At 37.7% G+C, this 5,769-nt stretch overlaps 1 pseudogene; it reads left to right on the top strand.

Annotated features, from left to right (window-relative positions):
* Positions 1–706: 706 nt before the first annotated feature.
* On the top strand, positions 707–2,582 carry LOC117720016 (MBT domain-containing protein 1 pseudogene; annotated as a pseudogene).
* Positions 2,583–5,769: the final 3,187 nt, after the last annotated feature.

Raw genomic sequence — 5,769 nt, 5'->3', positions numbered from 1 at the left:
AAATGTTATATTGACCTAGTGAATTTCTTACATATAGTATTTCAAAAATACTATATGTGTGTGTATACATGGTATACATACATATAAACACAATATTTTCAAAATCAATATTAGTGGTTCAAGTAGTGATATTTTTAACAGAGTATGAATACATATCATCCATGTGAAATTCCACATAAAGATACAAAATACAGTTATTGTGAGCAAAGAGAAATAATAAGCCAGAGGCTTAGAAAGCATGATAATAAAATATACTAAAAATTTATAGTATCTATGGTGTTTGCATATAAACATATATATCAAAAATACTATATGTGTGTGTATGCATGGTATACACACATACATACATATAAACACAAAAACAACACATAGGAGAAATGATTCAGTATTTCTTAGTATCTGGATTACTTTGTTGAACATTAATAATTCAATTATATGAATGTTGTTGATATCCTGGGGCCACCCGAGTTAAAGGAGAGAAATACGGGGGCTGCCACTGCTGCCACTGGCCCTGGCCCAGCCGGTGATCCCCCTATAGTCACTGCAGTCCTGGGGAGAGGCACCCTCTGCCTCCTGCTCTTGGGGGAGGGGTCTCCGCGGGCTCGGGGAGCATGGATGGACCCTACCCATGAGGCCCTGATGGAAAACACAAAGAATCTGACAAAACATTCTTCACAATCCAAAAGAAAAAGCAGATTGGTTCAGGATGTTTGACGGCTACCATAGCTGCAGTGAGGACACAAGTAGCAGCTCCAGCTCTGAAGAGAGTGAAGAAGTTGCTCCTTTAACTTCCAATCTCTCAATTATCAAAAATAATGAACAAGTCTACACATACCCAGATGGTAAATCTGGCACGGCTACCTGCAAGATGTGTGGGATGGTCGGTGTAGGAGATGCTTTTTACTCTAAAACAAAACGTTTCTATAGTGTTTCTTGTTCAAGAAGTTTTTCATCAAACTCTAAGAAGGCAAGCATTCTGGCCAGACTTCAGGTAACGGGTAAGCCTCCAACAAAAAAAAGCAAAAGTCCTTCAAAAACAACCTTTAGTTGCTAAGTTAGTTGCCTATGCTCAGTATCAAGCTACTTTACAAAATCAAGCAAAGACAAAAGCAGGTAATTCTGCAATCTCCATGGAAGGCTTCAGCTGGGGTAACTACATCAACAGCAATAGCTTCATAGCAGCTCCAGTTGCCTGTTTTAAGCATGCACCTATGGGGACCTGCTGGGGTGATACCTCAGAAAATATAAAGATAGAAGTTCTCAATACAGTCTGCAGTCTACCTACCAAAGTCTTCTGGATTTCTGGAATTAGAAAATTAGCAGGTTATAATGCCGTTTTGAGATATGAAGGATTTGAAAATGATTCTTCTCTGGACTTCTGGTGCAATATATGTGGGTCTGATATTCATCCAGTTGGTTGGTGTGCAGCCAGTGGAAAACCTCTTGTTCCTCCTAGAACTGTTCAACATAAATATTCAAACTGGAAAGCTTTTCTAGTAAAAAGACTTACTGGTGCCAAAACGCTTCCTCCTGATTTCTCACAGAAGGTTTCTGAGAGTATGCAATATCCTTTCAAACCTTGCATGAGAGTAGAAGTAGTTGACAAGAGGCATTTACGTTGAACAAGAGTAGCAGTGGTAGAAAGTGTAATTGGAGGAAGATTACGGCTGGTGTATGAAGAGAGTGAAGATAGAACGGATGACTTCTGGTGCCACATGCACAGCCCCTTAATCCACCATATTGGGTGGTGGTGAAACACAGGCCATCGATTCAAGAGATCTGATATTACAAAGAAACAGGATGGACATTTCAATACACCACCACACTTATTTGCTAAGGTAAAAGAAGTAGACCAGAGAGGAGAATGGTTCAAAGAAGGAATGATATTGGAGGCTATAGACCCATTAAATCTTTCTACAATATGTGTTGCAACCATTAGAAAGGTGCTGGCTGATGGCTTCCTGATGATTGGATCAAGGGCTCAGAAACAGCAGATGGCTCGGACTGGTTTTGTTATCATGCAACCTCTCCTTCTGTTTTCCCTGTGGGTTTCTGTGAAATTAACATGATAGAACTGACTCCTTTTAAATGGTTTGACTACCTCAGGGAAACCCGCTCCATTGCAGCACCAGTAAAACTATTTAATAAGGATGTTCCAAACCACGAATTCCGTGTAGGAATGAAATTAGAAGCTGTAGATCTCATGGAGCCACGGTTAATATGTGTAGCCACAGTTACTCGAATTATTCATCGTCTCTTGAGGATTCATTTTTGATGGATTGGAAGGAGAGTATGATCAGTGGGTAGACTGTGAGTCCCCCGACTTCTATCCTGTAGGGTGATGTCAGTTAACTAGATATCAACTACAGCCTCCAGCATCACAGTCATCAAGGGAAAGCCAGTCAGCTTCTTCAAAACAGAAGAAAAAGGCTAAGTCTCAGCAATACAAAGGACATAAAAAAATGACCACATCTCAGCTAAAGGAGGATCTGCTGAATGGAGAGGAGTATAGCTTCCTTCAAGGAGCGTCTGACTAAGAGAGCAATGGCTCTGCCACCGTCTACATCAAACAAGAGCCATGAGGTGACTCAGAAACGACGGGTGGAAGAGGCTGTTTACAGGACTGATTTGTACTCAGCCAGCTACACAGTAGGCTATTCTACTGGGACATTTTGCTAAACACAGAAAAGTTCAGTTCCAGATTTTTCCGGTGGTGGTGGTGGTAGTGGGGGAACTATTTTGGTGGAGAGGGCAATGTTTAAATTTATAAAGACGGACAATGTGTGTGTTGTATTTGAAGCTTCTGAAAGAATTTTGTAATATTTTCCAAGTTTGGATTTATGTGCATTGTTAACAAGAACTGAAATTATAACTTTTTTGGTAAGATAAAGTTTAGGTAGCAGGATTGAAGGAAATGATTAAGAAGGGTATAGTTGTAAATGCAAATGGACTGTCATTACACATGAACCTTCTTGGTACCTGTTGGGAGAGTTTTGGATTTTAGAGTTAGGCCAGTCACATCTCCAGCTTCCTTTGTGGCAAAAATATGCAACTGAACCCCTCACCGAGGGCTCATCACCATGTAAATCATGGAGGGGGGTCATTAAGTGTGCTCACTGACTTTTTATTGCAGCCCATTTAACTATTTGTACAGATTTTTTTTTTGATTCTGCTAAAATTTATTTGGTGGTATATGAAACTAGGAGAACTCTGGGTACTTTTATATTCTCTCCTTCACGTAAAAATGATTAAAACTTTGTAACACTAAAGTGTTAAACTGGAATGGTTGACAAAATACACAGGATCTCAGTCTACATAAAGGCTTGGGGGAAATTAGTATTTTCCTAAGTTTATTGCTAGAAAACATCCCACAAAAGGGATATTTTTATCAGACCTCTGCCATTTCCTCCATCCATGAGAGAGCAACTCGATGTAACCACACCTGAAAGCAGATACTGTTCTGTATTACCAAAAGAATCAGATGAAACAATTGTTAACCAAAATGAGTGTAGATTTCAGAATCATTCCAGCTCTACTCTTAACTGTCCTGGATTTGTTAAAAACTGATTTGAGAGAAAATTTTCTTAAAATTACACACACACACACACACACACACACATTATAAATTGTCTTTAACTGTAGTCAGAACATTGTGACGGTAACTGATTTGGACCATTTTAAACATTCCCTATTTTAAAATTCATACGGCTTCCTTTAAGAAGTAGGATGAAAGGGTAAATTGATGACAGGTTTGCTCTCTGGGTTTTCTAACTTTCTACCAAATTGTGACTGAATCAGAGAGCTCTAGCATTTACCAGTGAGGTTCATAAACTAAACTCTCAGGAATTCATTGCATCTGTTCTAGAAGTGCTTCTGGGTCTGAGCCTGGTCTCTTCGGATTGGTAATACTGCCCGTTTCCTCTGGAAAATCGGCAGGGCCAAAGAGAAATTAATCAAAATGATTAACATCTGCAGCCCTTCAGCCTATGGAATGTTTAAAAAAAGAGAGAGAGAAAGAAAAAAAAAAGAAAAATGCTGAAGGAAAACCCCAGGAGACATGTTAGGTAAGGTTTTTGTCTGATTTTTAAATGCATAGAACATTAAAAACCAGCAATTTATTTTCTAAAATATTGTTCTATTTTTGGGAATAATAGCATTGGTAATATGCACAGGTTTACCTCATTCTATGCAAGACGGGTAAATAACATAAGGTTTTGTAGTAGCTATTGGAAGTAAAATGTTTTACTTTATAGTGTAAAAATGTATAGAATAGCATGTCGCCATTTTTTAATACTGACTCTGGGTGCTAAATGCAGATCACATCAATGCAGGTTGATTCTTGTGTCAAATATATGTGAATTCAGCTGTAAAATTACTGGATATTTATCTTAAACATCAGTGCTGAGAGGGACCTACTGTAAATGTGACATCCTTACACTTCGCAAATCTTTGACTGTGAAGGATCTTCCCAGAAGCTTAAAGCCTAGAAGAGGTCCAAAGCGAAGGTCATAGCAAAGGTCATAGCGAAGGTCATAGCGAAGGTCATAGCAAAGGTCATAGCAGGCTTTATTCTCAGGCTCAGCGGATGAAACCCAGGGCTGTGCTTCCATGGTACCAGTGCAAGAAGCTTACTCTCATTCCTTGGGTGAGGAGCTCTCCAGGGTACTAACTGTAGGTAAGGTTTTAGCATCTAAAGCTTAAGTGTTGCAGCATCTAGATTACAGGAATGAACTCTTACAGAAGAAAATAGTTATGAGTATATTAAATTTGTTTGAGGAGTTTTTAATATGCCAAAAATAATATATTATGTGGACAAGTGACTGCTTGTGGGTTTATTAAGGAGTTCAAGGGTGTGTCAGCAACCTGACCTACATTTTTAGAATAAACTTGTCTTAACTTCTTATCCCTATCTCTAAACTTCTAAATAATATTGTAAAGCCTTTATATATTGTTTTGCTAGTAAATTAAAATAAATCATAAATTCTAAAATCCCTCTTCAGGTAAACAATTCGAAATCAAAATTTTCTTCAGTTTCAAGAAAAGTATCTTGTTTCATCTTCTTTTTCACTATAATCATGAAATAAATATATAATTTCTCATGTTAATGCAAGAATTATGGTGCATGTTTCTCCATTGTAGTTTATATTGGCAAGATTTTGGAGTAACTATTGAAGTATGAGTAGTGTATGATAAATTTCTTTATTAAAGTTTACTTGGGGGTTCTCATATTTCTTCATTTGTTTGTATTCCTCTAAATATTAGGCAGTGTGTGATCGTGCTACTCAACTAATGGTGTTTTTTAAAATGTGGTGGGTTACTATTATTGGTTTTGCTTATTAGTATTTTTATTAATTCCCTAGTGATAATCACATTTGTATTCCAGTCTTGCTTAGAAGTCAGTTACTAGGCAGGGCTACTTTTGAACTTATGATCCTTACATGTAAGTCTCCTGAAAACTTGGATAAAACAGTTATGCCTAATGTTTCATATTTGATCAACATATTTTAGTAATGTAAATGTTAAAATCATTAATATGAAAGTGGAAAATAACTGTAGTTCTGAGACTAGCACAATGTCTCAACAGTCAAGAACAATCGCTCCTCTTGAAGAGGTCTAAAATTTGATTCCCAACATTCACACTCATGGCTCACAACCATTATTAACCCTAGCTCTGGGGAGTTCAATGCCCACCACGGGGCTCTGTAGCACTAATTTGCATATGTTGTGTGTGTGTGTGTATGATTATATATATATATATAATGTATAATG

This window comes from Arvicanthis niloticus, chromosome 14, assembly GCF_011762505.2.
Source record: "Arvicanthis niloticus isolate mArvNil1 chromosome 14, mArvNil1.pat.X, whole genome shotgun sequence".
NCBI lineage: Eukaryota > Metazoa > Chordata > Mammalia > Rodentia > Muridae > Arvicanthis > Arvicanthis niloticus.
This window is presented reverse-complemented; position numbering and strand designations above follow the sequence as displayed.